The sequence below is a fragment of the Otolemur garnettii genome, unplaced genomic scaffold (assembly GCF_000181295.1).
Source record: "Otolemur garnettii isolate 467f Iridium unplaced genomic scaffold, OtoGar3 scaffold00010, whole genome shotgun sequence".
NCBI classification, from domain to species: Eukaryota; Metazoa; Chordata; class Mammalia; order Primates; family Galagidae; genus Otolemur; species Otolemur garnettii.
This window is the reverse complement of record NW_003852405.1, coordinates 3,810,900-3,826,493: the sequence shown is the minus strand read 5'-3', so window position 1 is coordinate 3,826,493 and position 15,594 is coordinate 3,810,900. Positions and strand designations below refer to the sequence as shown.

The 15,594-nt window shown below is 42.5% G+C and overlaps 1 protein-coding gene and 1 long non-coding RNA gene across 5 annotated transcripts in view; one reads left to right on the top strand and one right to left on the bottom strand.

Annotated features, from left to right (window-relative positions):
• The window catches only part of NTNG1 (netrin G1), a 334,904-nt gene that overhangs the window by 227,547 nt on the left and 91,763 nt on the right, over positions 1-15,594 (top strand). The window lies entirely within an intron of this gene.
• LOC111723288 overlaps positions 9,914-15,594 on the bottom strand; it is a 49,842-nt gene continuing 44,161 nt past the window's right edge. Inside the window, exon 6 of the long non-coding RNA XR_002771863.1 lies at positions 9,914-11,061. This is a non-coding gene — a long non-coding RNA (uncharacterized LOC111723288). The remainder of the gene's footprint in view (positions 11,062-15,594) is intronic.

Below are 15,594 nucleotides of genomic sequence, written 5' to 3'. Positions count from 1 at the left end.
GGCTTCCTCTAGTAACCCAATCAGCCTTTCTTCTCACACCAAAAATAGAGCAAGAATAATGAAGATGATGATGATAATCTCTGGTGATGCTAGTAAATGCTTACTGTGTATGCCAGGCACTGGTTTTAATGCTTCCAGGGTAATAATGTCTTGTTCTTCTTAACTCCCTTAGGCGATAGATACTATTATTATCCAATTTTACAGATGAGGAAACTGAGGTACCTAAAAGTTAAGTAACCTGCCCAAGGTCACATGGCCAGCAAGTGGTAGTGCCAGAATTCAAATGGAAGCCCTTGGAGTTGAGGGACAGAAGACCTGGGTACAAGTTTGAATCCTAGTACACTTGGACACACTGTGTATATAATGAGGATATTTCCCTAACACTGCTCCAGTTCTGGAGGCTTCTCAGGAATGGTCAGTTAGCTCCTGGAGCTACAAGGATTTTTCCTGATGTCTGGGGGTGGGGGAGATGCAGGAAGCCTAGGGCGAGACAGTCAGTCAGTCAGGGAAGGCTTGTTAGCTAAAGAACAAAGCTCCCTCCCACATGCTGACCAAAGGATCAGCAGACACAGATGGTGGGTGTTACCAGCGTCTTCCCCCTGGGAAGAGTGGTGATTGATGGCTGAGATCTTGACCCATCATCTCCTAGCAATCAAACCCGTCCTTCTGTGGTCCACCCTGCGTCTTTTAATTCTTCTTTGGCTTCTTCCCTTCTGTCTTCCTAGTTCTGGGACACCCCCACCCCCAGACAAGGATTTGGGCATAAAGAGTGTATTCAGGAAATAATTCCAGTAATGGCTGCAAGAGAATGAGGAATAAGTAGAAGGGGAAGGAAAGTCAATAAAGGCTCTGGTTTCAGAACTGTCTTCCCGAGGGGCAAGGGAACTGGAATACTGATCCTTAAATACCCCTTCCTCAGTATTTCAGGGTTGCTTCTGGGAAGGTAAATCACCTCTGGCTTGGTTCAACTTGCTGTCCAGGCACCAAGGAGGCTGAGGCTAGAAGCAAGAGATCAGGAAGCTGGCGGTGGGGGAAGTGTCTACAGGGACCTTCAGGGGACGCTGCAGGAAAGTTGAAGGGCAGAGATGCTTTTGCTACACACATTTTATCTTTTTATGCACAAAAACTCTGTCCCTTCTGTCAAATGACTTTGATAACCTGTTAAAGCCAGAGAAGAAATCCTTGGTAACTTAAAAACAGGTCAGAATGATCTGAGTTTTTCAATACTTGAAGAAAATTAAGCTGCCTTACTTTGTTTAAAGTATTGATAATGGGATTTAGGGAGAGAGGGCCGGGAGGGATGTGAAAAGGGCCACAGCCATTGTCCTTCTATATTAGAACAAGTTTGGTTTTCTACCCTATTACACGTAAATTCTCTAAAGCTAAACTTTTTTCTTTCTCTGTGAAATAGGAAGAGTGATAACCTGCTTCTCTCTCCCAAAATTGCTGTGTAGGTGAAATAAAACAGGAGAAAGTGCTCTTACTCTCCAAAGCATGTTGAAACAAAATCTAAGCTCAGAGATGTGGGCTCATTTATTATTGTTATTGCCGTTGTTGTTACTATTACTTCTCTGATCCTGGTCTCCACATTTCCGCCGTGAGGGGGTGGGATGAGATAATTCTCTCTGCAAGCATTTATTAGGTGCCTACTGCACTCCAGACACCAGGAGAGACCCTTTAAGAACAGGGGACACCCTTTAAGAACAGGGGACGTGGTCCCACCCATCCTCTGCCGATCTCCTGCCTTCATGGAGCTGTGGGCTGAAACAAAATCTCAAGGCTCCCCTGACCAGCTGACTGACGGGACCCCCTCTTGGCCAAGAGGATCCCTCACCCTGAGCTGCTGGCCATGAGAAAAGAGATCGCCCTACCTCATCCTGCCCCTCCCCTTTTTAGAGACATCCTCTGTGACTCACTAACAGCCCCAAGGCTATGCAAGACTTCCCTGCAGGTGCTCAATATGCAGAACAAACCTGAGTCTGGTGGGTACTTTGTCTCTAATTAACAGACCCTTTCTCTTAAGCATTCTTTTTCACCCAGTCCTGGTCTTTTAGACAAAGCCTAACTCTTTCAACCAATTGTCAACTACAGAATCTTCAAACCCACCTCTCACCTGTCAGCGTCCCCACTTCCAGATGGGCCAAACCTCTGTGCTGATTTCTGACCTCACCTGTAATTTCTGTTTCCCTAAAATGTATAAAACCAAACTGTGACCCCACCACTGAGCGTCCATTGCTCAAGGCTCCTTGGGTGTGGCTCCGGGTCCTGGTCCTGAAATTTTCCTCACAATAAACCTCCTTAAATTCTGTGACTGAGGGCGGCTTCTTGTCCCCCGAGAGCTCACAGCCCTGTCCCCTTTCCTCTACCCCACAGAGCCTCGATGTGCACCAAAGGCTTTTCTCATTTTTCTGTTAAATATAAAACAAAAATGAGAAAATCTAATGACTGTGGAGGACGGGCTGAAATAAGAGGTGTTGAAGAATTGGTTTTGTTCTGCTTGTTTAGGGAGGGTTCACATGCTCAGAAATGGCAAAATCTCAACCACAGTCTCTTCCATGTTGTCAGCACATCTAATGAGCGATTAACAAATATTTGATTAGGATTTCAGGTGAGAACTAAAACTTGTCAAGAGCCGATCTGTGAGCTGCTCGTGGTGATGTCTGACATGCTATCTGCTTCAAAAGTCACAAGACAACCAAATACATGGCTTGTTATTATCGCTATTTTACAGATGAGGAACTAGATTCAGAGAAGCGAAGTCACTGGCCTTTGTCAAACAGTTTCAATGTGATGGGGAGAAGGTTCAAATTCAGATCTTTCTAACTAAAATACAGTATCTTTCAGCTTAACTAAAAAATAATAATAGTAAAAAATTCAGTTTACTTTAACAACAACAAAAAAATTTGTAAGCATGGCTTAAGATTAGAACTAGAATGTGCCTTGTAATTAAACATATTCTAAGTCCCCCTCCTTGTGATAATGTTTCTCCATTTCCTGATGCTAAATGCTTGGCTGAAAAATCTGGTTTGCCCAGCTGGTCTTTTCAGGCCGGGTCGTAAGTTTCAGACTGCTGTTAAATCCGTGAAATAATTACTTTTGGGTCACGCAGCCAGTCTAACTCAATCAGCCTGGGAGACAGAGAAGTAACATGGGATATTCTGGGCTGCAGCCGGGTGTGTTGGTCATGATCTTTCAGTTGAAAGTGATAGAAAAACAATTCAAACTAGTTTAAACCAAGCAGAAACTATTTTGACTCACATAACTCAGCATCAGGGGTACAGCTCGATGGGCTGCTGCACGGGGTACACCGGGTCATCAGGACAATGTCAGAATCTGGAGCAGAGCTAGATGGGCTGGATGGAGCACAGGTTACACCAGGGCATCAGGACAACATCCCCGGGACCTTGGACCTTGAGAAAGACCTTTGCTCTCCTGTCTGCGTTGGCTTCTTTCTAAGCCAGAATTTTCCATGTGGCAGCTAAGATGGCCAGGAGCAGTTCCAGGTTTGTGTTTTACCAGTTAGCAACAGTGTACGAAAAAGGACTTCTCTCTCCCATAATCTCAGCCGAGGCCCCACAGCCAGTTTTCACAGGGATCCAGAGCTGTTCCCATCCATGAAGCAATCATTGTGCCAGAAAGACAGATGGTTTGATGAACTGAGTGTGGCTTCTCTGCTCCGCCTGGGATCTGGAAGTTGGAATTACTTACCTAAACCTCAGCCTGAGAATGAGAAGGGACAGTCCCAAAGGATTATTACCAAAAGAGGAAGATGGGATTGGGCATACCAAGTTCATACATGTGAACTCAATACAGTTTAGATATTTCCAGGCCAGGGGTTTGATCAACAGCCAATCTGGGACATATTTCAAGCATGGACCAAGTCTTTCACTTTTCAGAGAAAGAAAGCCAGCCTATCCTGTGCAAACCTCGGTTTCTTGATTATACATCATCTGACTCTAAAATGAGATTTTGACCCACATTAAATTATTTTAAATCTCCCTTTTCATTAAAAAGTTGGTGCACATTTGGTGCAGACCCACCTCTGAATATTTAACCAGACAGACAGAAAACCCACATGCCTTGACCATGCACAGGATGACTTTGGTACATCCCCTGGCCACAGTCTGTTTATTCTTGGCCACGTTCTGTCTCTTGAATCATTTCAGAATCATTGTTGTTCATTTCCATTTTCAAAGTTCTTTGTTTTTAATGTCATTTTATTTAGAATCTTTGCTTCTAATCTTTAGTGACACAGGTTGAGTCATTGGTCATGACAAGTAAGACCAAACCACTTCGGTGGACGCGAAATCTTTTCTTTTTCTTCTCTCTCCCTCTTTCTGTAGGTTTTTTTTTCTTTAAAACTTCAACTTTTCCAAGGCTTGTTAACAAAAGTAGGCCACCAAATAAGGGGAAAAAACAAAGGCTCTGCTCGGCGCACTCTTCTCTATTGGAAATTATTTTATTTCTCCGAAAAAGGAGAATTAGAAGAAAGCTATTTTCCCCAATTTTCCATACCACCCATGGGAATCTAATTCAATTTCCTCTCAAATTTTGTAGTAAAACTAAAAGTATAGAAGGTTGCTGTAGCAAAATAGTGTTTTTTAACATAGGTTTGATGCTTTAAAATCCCTGCTCACAGAGCCATTTATTCCATCTGATCCATTTTTAATCAGACCTTACTATAACCATTTGACAAAAAAGATCTTGTTTAAGTGGACAAGTATGCACATTTAAAAGCTATCAGAAAGTGACCTGATAATCTAATCTTGTCACGATTAGAGTCAGGTGGCTCTCAGCTCTCTAGTTAGAGCCTGGCTGAACTCTGGCTTTGCAAAACCCAAGAGAGCTTTAGATCTATTCCTACCCTATTTTTTTCATTCCAGTTTTCTTAAGGGGGGGGGGAAGTATATGGTTTAATCCAAGGAAGTATATAAGAAATTATCATGGTATAGTTCACATCGAATTGCAAATAATAACCTAGGCAAAAGAAATGTAAAGAGAAAAAAGGAAAGAAATACAGCAGCTGGTTGCCTTAAACCATAGAATGAATATGTGAAAAAAACTTGAACACATCAAAAGTCTTTAGAAGTCCTGGATGGCAGCCCCATATTCTAGGTACTGACAGCAGTCCAGTGTTGCTGGGAAGGAGACTGAGATAGCTGGGGGTACCCAGCAGGCTCGTGGTCAAGCAGGAGCACAGCTCTGACCGCAGATTCCAAGCTCCCAACACCACACAGCCCTGTCTTTCTTATAGAGTCTGGTTACTTGAACTCTAATCATTCATATTTCTGGGAGTAGAGACCCCTACATTTTCTGTTTCCTCAAAAAGACATAGACATATTACCCCATCTGTGCATACATGAAGCATAGAGTCATCTATTAATTGCTAATTGGCCTTGGGTTAACTTATTTCTAACTTAAGCTTTTTACCTCCCAGTCTTCAGACTGATGGGTTGTGCAGAGAACAGTGGCAGTCTTGGTTTGCAGTAATAATTGGGGTGTTATGTCATTTGTCCCTCTAACCAGACTCCTCATGAGTTTAGTAAATGATCACACACCACCATCATAGCCTGCATCAATCTCGGGGCATTCTCTCAAGCCTTTTAGCTCCTATTTTTATTTTATAGTCATGATACTCTAGCCTCTCTAGCAAGCTTACAAATAGAAAAAGGCTATTTTAAATATCATCTAAAAGAACAAGCAATTTAGTGAGTCATGTAATCTGATGCTTCACTATCGGCAAGTTTGGGGCCTCAAGTAAGGCTTACATGGGAGTTCTAGAGAATTTTTTAAGTGCTGGGATGTCTAAATGATTTATTGCTTCAATGTACAAAAAGGCTTTCTGGTCCCTTTTCCGTCACTGGGGCAAGCCAATTGCCTTACATATTTTTAAAAAAAGGAGAAGAAAAAGTCAAAATTTCAGTTTTTCTTTTACATTCCCAGAGAAAGCAGTCAGTTTCTCTCCTTAAGAAAAAAAAATATATATATATCCATCCCAATTAGTTTTCCAAACTAAGTCTCCTAAGAACAGAACTCCAAAGAGGAAATCCCATCAGCCAGGGGCCGTATTAGGGATTCATTCTACTTGGGAAAGAATGAGCTCAAGAATTGTATGGAAATCTGGCCTCTTGATTTCCATGGTGGCTTTCGAGAGTCTGAGTGTCCCTTGTTTATGTATGTATGTATATGTTTTAGAGACAGAGTTTCACTCTGCTGCCCCAGCTAGAGTGCAGGCATGAACATTGCTCACTGCAGCCTCAAACTCCCGTGCTCAGAGAATTCTCCTGCCTTAGTCCCCAATGCTAGGACTGCAGGAGTGCGCCACCATGTCCCACCAATTGTTTTTACCTTTTGTAGAGGAGGGGTTTCACTTTACTACCCAGGCTTCTCTTAAACTCCTGGCCCCAAGCGATCCTCTCACCGAGTCCTCCCAAAGTGCTAAGATTACAGGCCATGAACCATCGTGCCCAGCCTGAAAGTCCTTCTTTCAAGCACGCCTCTCCTGTAACATAGAGATGGGAACACGGTTGGTTGTCTAACCTCTGTGTTGATCTATTGGCCTGTGGCTGCTTTCAAAAAAAAAATGTTACAAGGAGAAATCTATTTCACATTGAACTCTGGCCATTGAGTATTTTGGAAAAACACATAAGAAAACATTTTTGCTCAACAGCGATAATTCCCAGTAGGTCCAGATTTTTATTAATGTAGGAATGAGTAGATGAATGCTTGAAAGACTGGAGCCCTGTCTTTCTTTGTGGGTTCAGGATAGGGCCAGACCCATTTGGTATTTCATGATCTCGGAGTTTGCTATGGTCTTGTACAATAAATGATAATAATAATACATTTATCAAGAGCTTATAATATCACACGTTCAGGTATCAATCAAGATGTGTGAAGACAGACCCATGTTAACAGTGTCCCTGGGCTGGGATGGTGGCCTCTGCTTCACACACCCACTCTCATCTACCTTTCCTGAACTGCGGTGGAGGCTGTCGGGGGGTCAGGGTACCTTGATCTTACCCTGTCCTTTCCAGTTTCTGCCAAGACACCCTGACATGGTGTTCATGCTCCAGGAAGTAAATGAGAAATGGAAGGAGTCCAGCTAATCAGGGCACAGCAAAGGTGTCCCGGACACCATAGTCATGGCCACACCCAGCTAGAGGAGGTGCTACATACCAAGTGTGGTCCTTATACTGATGACCTTGTACACAGCTAAAATGGTACTGTTGGGGGGGGGAGAAGAATGCATCAATTAGTAGAATGCATCAATTCATGCTATTGTATCATTTAAGGCTCTCAGCAATCCCTATGGTAGGTATTTTATGATCCTCATTTTACACAGGAAGTAAACTGAGCTTAAAAGAACTTGGCTAAGTTTCCTGCTGAAGCAGGACTATCGATCTCAAAGCTCAAACTTTTTTTTTTTTTTTTGAGACAGAGTCTTAGTATGTCGCCCTCGGTAGAGTGCCATGGCATCACAGCTCACAGCAACCTCAAACCAACCCTTGGGCTTAAGCAATTCTCTTGTCTCAGTCTCCCAAGTAGCTGGGATACAGGTGCCCACCACAATACCCAACTGTTTTTTGTAGCAGTTGTCATTGTTGCTTAGCAGGCTGGGGCTGGGTTTGAACCCATCAGCCTTGGTGTATGTGGCTGATGTGGTAATCACTGGGCTACTGGCACTGACTCAAAGCTCAAAGTTGTATCCACTGTATTCCATTCAATTTTATATAAATACCCTATTTATTTGAATTATTTTACTTTTTAAATGTACAATTCAGTGGGTTTCAGTGTATTCAAAAAACTGTAACATCACCACTAATTCCTGAATATTTTTATCAGTTAAAGAGAAAGTCCCTTATCTATTAATAGTCACCCCTTCCCCAACTCCTGGTAACCACTAACCTGCTTTCTGTCTCTATAAATTTGCCCATTCTGGGCATTTTAGACATATTTTGTTTGTCCCTACCAGGTGATGGGCATTGGGTTGTGTCCACTTTTTGGCTACTACGAATAATGTTGTTATTACATATATATAAATGTTTTCGTGGACATGTTTTCAGGTCTCTTGAGTGAATACCTAGGAGTGAAACTTCTGGGTCCTTTGATACCTTTATGTTAATCTCTTTGAGGAATGGCCAGATCATTTTGCAAAGTGGCTGTACCATTTTACACTCCCCAAACCAAGGTATGAGGGTTGCAGTTTCTGCACATCCTTTCCAACATTTGTTATTGTTCATAATATACTATTATAGAGACCCTGGTGGGTGTGAAGTAATATCTCATTGTGGTTTGGATTTGCATTTCCTTAGTGACTAAATGGTGTTGATTTGCATTTCCTTAGTGGTGTTGACCTTTTTTTTTTTTTAAACAAGCTTACTGGCTATTTGTAAATCTGGAGAAATTATCTATTTAGATCCTTCATCCATTTTCTAATTAGGTTACTTGTCATTTTACATTTCAGTTGTTAGAGTTTCTAGTATAGAGTTCTGGATATAAATATCATTTTGAAGAGTAAGTATAAACCATTTTATTATAGTTAAATTGTTTAATTATTATATGAATATATCGGTGGATTGGACACAATTTGCAAACAAAATGGTCAGCCCAATCTGCAGCACTGCTACTGCTAGTCCAGTTTAGGCAAAGATTTTCCAATAGAAAACTGACAGAAAGGAGGATGCTTGCATAATTTTCACCCCATATTTCAGATTTTCTGTCCACTGTGAGCTCTGAAGTGCTTCGCAAACCTTACTGTGGGTGAAAAATCATCTGAGGATCTTGTTAAAATGCAGATTCTGGTTTAGTAAGTCTGAGGGAGATCTGAGATTTCTAACAAGCCTTCTTGTGATACTGAAGCTCCTGGTCCACGGACCACACTTTGAGTAGCAACATTAAAGTATATGTATTAACATCATGGCAGAGAACCATGATCCTAGTCTTTATTTATTCATGTATTTATTTATTTTTTGCAGTTTTTGGCCGGGGCTGGGTTTGAACCCGCCACCTCTGGCACATGGGGCCAGCACCCTACTCTAATCTTTATATGAACCAGTTTGTTCTGTTCTGATCTCAGATAGAGCAATATCCTAGAAAGACTCTTACCTGTCACTTCCTGGGAGCAAGTTACTTTAGTGCTCTCAGCCATACTTGTTATGTCTGCAAATAACACACAATTATACCACCCTCTGAGGGCCATGAGAAGGATGAGGGGAAATGACGTATGCAAAGCATCTATTACAGTTCCAGGATGGACCTTGATAAGTGTTGGACTCTTTCTTCGCCTACCTGCGGCGGTCGAGGCTGTCCTCTGACTGCTCGGTGCAAATGCCTCATGGTCAGGGAAGACGCTGCAGAGTGTTCTCACTCAGCTTTTCCATAGTACCCTGATTCCATACAGGGTGAGTTACCCTGCTTATGGTCTGTAGTTATTCTACACATGTTTAAATGTTTCAGCTTTTCTACTCAACATGTTGTATGTTCTTCGAGATTAGAAATATGTGTTATCTTTTTTGTCTAATTCCCCAAGACACCTCTCATGGCACTATCCATAAAATATACCCTGAATTAATGTTTACAGAAGGAATCAGTCATCTCAGTAGCAGGAGCCATAGTAATTATATAAATAATAATAATTGAAACCAAAATGTATTAAGCACCCTGTGTCAGATACTACCCTCAGGGCTGACGTGCTTTATCTCATTCAATCCCCATCTGTTCCTGTTTTACAGAAAAGGAAGCAGAATGCCCTCCGGGTTGGGAAGAGCAGAGTTCTAGAGGCCCCTGCTCTGAATCCCTGCTGCACCTTGCACTAGCTGGGATTCTTAGTCCTTCAATATTCAAATGCTTTATCTGTTGTCATTAGTGCCAATCACATGGGGCTATTGGAAAGTTTTTATAAAATAATGTGTGAAATATGCAAAAAGAAAAGCAAGCACTTAGCACAATGCCAGGGGCTTAGAGGTATTCAGCCACGTCAGTTAGCTCTGCTTAGTTGTTGGGTTACTTACCCACTGGCCACAGCAAGTAAATGGGAAAGATGGGAAGTGGACTCGGCTGTCTGATTCCAGGGTCATAACTCAGTCTCAAAGGCACAGTGCTATATGTTAGTGTGGTGAGGTACGAACCAGAAATTATGTGAAAAAGAAAGTCAAAGAGCTGCAAAGGCAGAAAAAGCACGTGAGAGGCATTGTATAATTTATCGCCTTTAAAAGAAAAGATATTTACAAAGCTCCAATATTTGCACTAACACATCTTCTAAAAGCATTTGCGTAGCGAGTGTCAATCCAAGGTAAAAGGTAAAGCCAGGGGCTGATTCAAGTTTTGTAATGCCTAATACTTAGGATCTTTGGGAGGAATGGGAGGACCAGGGGGCCTCGTTAAGGAAAATATCGTAATTAATAAAAATGAATAAATAGTATCTTATTTGCGCAAATTATACCAAAGCATCGGACCACATGAACATAATGCTAGGGTCCTCCTCACAGCCTTGGAAAGGTCCAAAGCTAAACTTCATTTACCGCATGATAAATCCTCCTGTGGTGCAAAAGTAGCCGAAACGCTGACCCGCAAAGCAGCGAGCCTGGCCTGCCTCCCTGTTGCGCTTTACAAAGGACCAGGTTCTAACTTTTTTGTCTCAGCACCTCTATTTGAAACATTACTAATAGGCTATTTGGACCTCTAACTCACAGGAAATGCTGGCGGATAACACACTTCCCAGAATAGCTATATTAAGTTATAAAGAAGAACGAGGCAGACGGTCTAGGTTTTTCATACCTACTGGCAGGTGGCACAGAACTAAATGTTGGAGCCTTTTTATAAGCAAGATTAAATTGACTTGTGACAGCTGGTCACTAAAATCCAGGAAGTGCAGATCTGGCTGCAAGCAAGAACATTCTGGTGTTCGTGAAGTTGGCATCGGAGAGGAGAGCTCAGGTTTTTAAAGTTGGTCGTAGTGATGCTCTTAGTTGACAGTGTCTGCTGTGTGTCACTTGCACACAGGTGGCTCTTCAAGGTACATGCAAGTCAATTCATGGTGTCCATAGTGTGCTGGTGTGAGCTCTGTGTGGGTAAACAGAATCTGTAAATAGATTTAGCTGTCCAGGACATCAGATACGTGACTGCCAGCAGAGGCTTTTTGGTCTCCGCTGGTACAGTTCCTCCCCTGCCCAATGTGATGTACACAGATGTAGGAGCTGGATGGCCATGGAAAAATGGATGATGACTCAGTCGGAGACAAGTGGAAACTCTCAGAAATCTGCCCTCCCCCTATCACAAGGCCAGGAGTCACCACGCCAGCAATTGACAGCAACTGCCCAGCCTTCAGTGAAATCTATCTTTCCCCCTCTTGGAGGAAAAGCCATTCTGACAAGGGCTCTAAGTAACAGATTTTAGTCTCTGATTGGAATGGGGGACGTGAGGATCAACTGGGCTGTGGGAAATGAAAGGGAACCATTTACAGACGCAGACCAACGTCCTGGTGCCCCAGCTCCGCTGCCGATGCTCAGCCCCAGCACAGCTGTCTTCGTAATGACTAAGGAGAGACAGCCCAAACGCCGAGCTGGGTTACCGGGTTTCTACTGGGGCGGTCAGAGTTTTAGCCAGCGCTCAGGCAATGCTCTCCTAAACTTCAGCTGAACCGGGGTCACTATCCTTGCATAAGGAGTTAAAGATGAAAGATACATGTTCCAGAATACTTCTGCTACACAAACGCTTTCTTTTTCCTTCCCGTTAAGCTGTGTTCTTTTCCTGGGTCTCCCAGGCATGGATGTTTTTAGGATGCTCTTGTTTGATGTTTCAGTCACCTGGCAACTCCTCTGGAGTTTAAATTAAATCAAATTGGGTTTACAGCATCTCACAAATTTTATAGAGTTGTTATGAAAAGCAATGATGAGGGCCTGTAGCAGTTTCAGCACACATCATAGAGTGTTTGATTGAGTACAATGCCTGTTAATTCTCTATTTTTGTTTTAGAGATAGAGACATCGTATGTGTCTATTTTTATGCTAGACGTAGTAGAACATGCACATGAGGTTCCTGCTTTCAGGAAGTTACTTGTTTATCACTCGTTTGTTTAATTATCAAATATATTTTGAGCCCTTACGTGCTGAGCGCCTCGTCAAGTGCTGGTGATGTTACAAACCTGACTGCTGCCGCCTCTAGTGAGGGTAACAGAAAAAGCAACAATTAAAATACAGAGATCTACATCTACAACAGGGATAGTACGGGCTTTAGTACAAAAGTAGCCTTGCCTCGTGTCATAGGGGCACCTGGGAAAGGCATCTTGGTGGGTCAGAAGAGCCTTCAGATGGTTCATCAGTAGATGTTTTCTGAATATCAATTGGAAGTCAGATACTGAGATATCTAAGTCAGCATTTGAAGGGAAGAATTACTCAGATGGAGGGCAGGAGAGTAGAGCGCTATGAGCAGAAGAAATAGCTTCTAAGATTCCCTGAAGGCAAAGCTTGGAGTGCTAAGCACAGAGTTAAGAGCGGCGCAAATGAAGCTGGAGAAGGAATAAGACCTGCCTTGCAAAGGCCCTGGCAAGCTACGTTCCAGCTTGGACACCGTCCTCAGAATAATGGGAAATCTGACAAGGGTTCTCAGCCAGGAGTGTAAAGATAGATTGTTTTCACTATTGTGTTGAGCCTGCATCAGAGAGGGACATAGCTGGAAGACCAAAGTCTGTTTAGAAGCGATTCTAATAGACCATGGTCTCAGCTAAGGATGTGATCATGGCGATAACAGTGATAACCAAGAGAGATAACCAAGAAGAGGATTCTGAGGACTTGGTGAGAGACTGAGTAATGCGGATTAGATGAGGTAGGAGACGGAGAGGAAAGAATCCTTCTCGGCCAACTGAATGGAAGGTAGCACCATTCACTGAGATAAAAAATACAGGAGTAAGGGAGGAGGGAAAGCAGAGAATTCAGCTCTGGGCATATTGCTTTTGATGTGTCCAGGAGGCTTTTTGATGAATAAATCTGAAGCCCAGGAGAGAGATCCGTGATGGAGGAACAGATTCCAGACTTACCCAGCCGTTGACCAGATACTCCTCACTACTGTGAGGGGAGGGAGTTCTATGGGCCCCCACGCATAACAGACAATCTCCAAATCCCCTGAAATGTTTTCAGATTTGAGCTTGTTTTATATGTGTTTATTGGGGGAGGAGGAGGTAATACAAACTTGCCTTGAAAGGTCAATAGCTCTGTAAGAAGTCAAGGACCACAGAGAGAAACTGAAGTGTGTCCAGGGAGAGTGTCTTGACTGTTCTGGGTCAAAATTCAGACAACAGCACAGATGAAAAACAAGCAGAAGAGGGGCCTGCAAATGACCTTGGGTATCTAGCAGGAATATAAGTGTCAGATGAAAGGGAGTGGTTCTGAATCAATATCCCGAACAGGTCAAGTCAGGCAAGGAAAAGCGTCCCCTAGATTTTCAATGGGGAGGTCACTGTGGTCTTAGCAAGAGAGGCTGTGGTCAATTGGAGAGAGTGAGTGAGTGACAGGGGAGAAACGGAGATAGAAAGTCAGGAATGGAAACGAGAGTGCTAAGGAGGTGTCTGCAGAAAAAGACCAGGTGCCAGGTAGAAGATGGGAGAGACTTTCACAATGAATATAGAATCGAAAAGCACCAAGAGCCTTAAATAGCAGTTAACCAACCAAACCCACAGAAGCATTTAAGAAAGTCCGAAGTAGAGCTCAGAGCTCAGGGTATCTAATGAGGAGAATAGAGTCCAGGGAAGGACTTGATTGGAGCTCTGAACGTGGTCAGAATAGAATCCAGGGAAGGAATTGAGTTGAGCCCTGAAAGTGGTCAGAATAGAATCCAGGGAAGGAATTGAGTTGAGCCCTGAATGTGATCAGAATAGAATCCAGAGAAGGAATCCAGTTGAGCCCTGAATAATTGATAAGCTTTTGGACTGGTGAGAGTGATCCATTAATTAGAAGAAATCAGGGGGAAATGAGACTAAACATTCATCTATTCTCTTTCTGCCTCTTTTTGTTATCCAAAGAATATTTTCTCTGCTAATATAATACCATTACAATGGACATTGCCTATAAAAGTATGAAAGTATCACCAGGCACAAGCTATAGAACCCAATTTACAATGACTACTTGCATCCTCAGCCTTCACACATGAAGCTGGCATATTCTTTGGGGTCACAGTGTTCATTTCCTCATTTGGAATTTTTAACACCAGATATGGTGCTAAATCAATATAAGCTGGTGCTTCTATCACTTAGGTTTCAAACATCTTCCTATATATAAACACATCCCTAAATAGAGGTGCCAATGTTGGAAGGAGAGAGATCTTTTAATAAGCAACCTAGCCTAAGTAATTCCTTGCATGTGGGAGGCTGTTACAGAGCCTAGTTCATAATTAAACACTGTTTAACTGAATTATTTTTCTCTTACCTTGTTAAGAGAATGTACAAATGTTAATTTTCAAAGACGACATTTATGTGTTTCAGTTGAACGGGTATTGTTTAAATAGTAACCTTCCAGCTGATTTTAAGTGTATAGAAGGCAGAGTGTAGCTAAAAGTCCTATGTGTGTCGTAGATGCCTATGGAACTTGAGGCTTGGGTTCCCTGGAGAGTTTTGAGTAGATGGTCATTGCTTTAGGGGCTACACCTTTTAGTGAGAAGAAATCCCAGTATCTTCCAGTAAGAGTCTTAGCCATTCCTTTTCTTCCTTGTTGTAAGTGTGGCTGAGTGCTCCGATCAGATCATCAGTGCCAGAAGAGAAACCTAGCCATTGGTATACAGACATCAGAGAAGCCACCATCAGTTGCTAAAGAATCTCATCTTCCTACCTAAAAAAGGGTATTCTGTTATTTTTCCCAGTTCCTGATGTCAGCTCCAAAAGCAAATCAAATAAAACAAAACACAAGATTTCTTTGTCTTTGTGAAATTTGAATTTCTATCTTTTTGCCCGAGTTCCTGGCAGAGACCAGTTGGCTTTAACACACACGCACGACTCCGACCTATCTTGGTATTTTATCAGGGGTGCCCCGGTAACCTCCTGCGATGGACACATCTCTCCTCACATATGTTATTCCGACCTCAGGTCATGGTCATTCTGTCAACTTAGGTCTTCCCTTTCCAGAGGATGTGACCCCTGCTTGGTGTGTCGCAATTTATAACCTGCTGCCTCAACAAATAAGAAGTTGGGCTTTGCAATCGTATAGTCAAAAAGTTCGGATATGGGGATGCATTTTTGTGGAAATTGCACATTCTGTCGTTACCTCTCATATATCACGGCTTTATTCACAGGCAGCAAAGGCACAGGCTTTGCTAATGACTTCAAGCCCCTGCCACACAAAGGGCTTTTTTTTATTATTATTTTGTACCATCTTTTATTAAAGTAGTTTGGCCTGTTTCTGAGAGACCTTTGTGATTACCTGATTTTCAGTGAGTGATGTATCTGAGGATTACTGTCTCACCTCTCAGGTCAGACAGAGGCCTCAGTGGAAAGCCTCTTCCAATCTGGGGAAATGTCATTTCAGAGCTGAAAATGAGAACACTTGATTATAGCCTCTTGAGTTTATGAGTCTGGATAGCAAATGGTCTTAATGGTTATCATTCTTTTTAA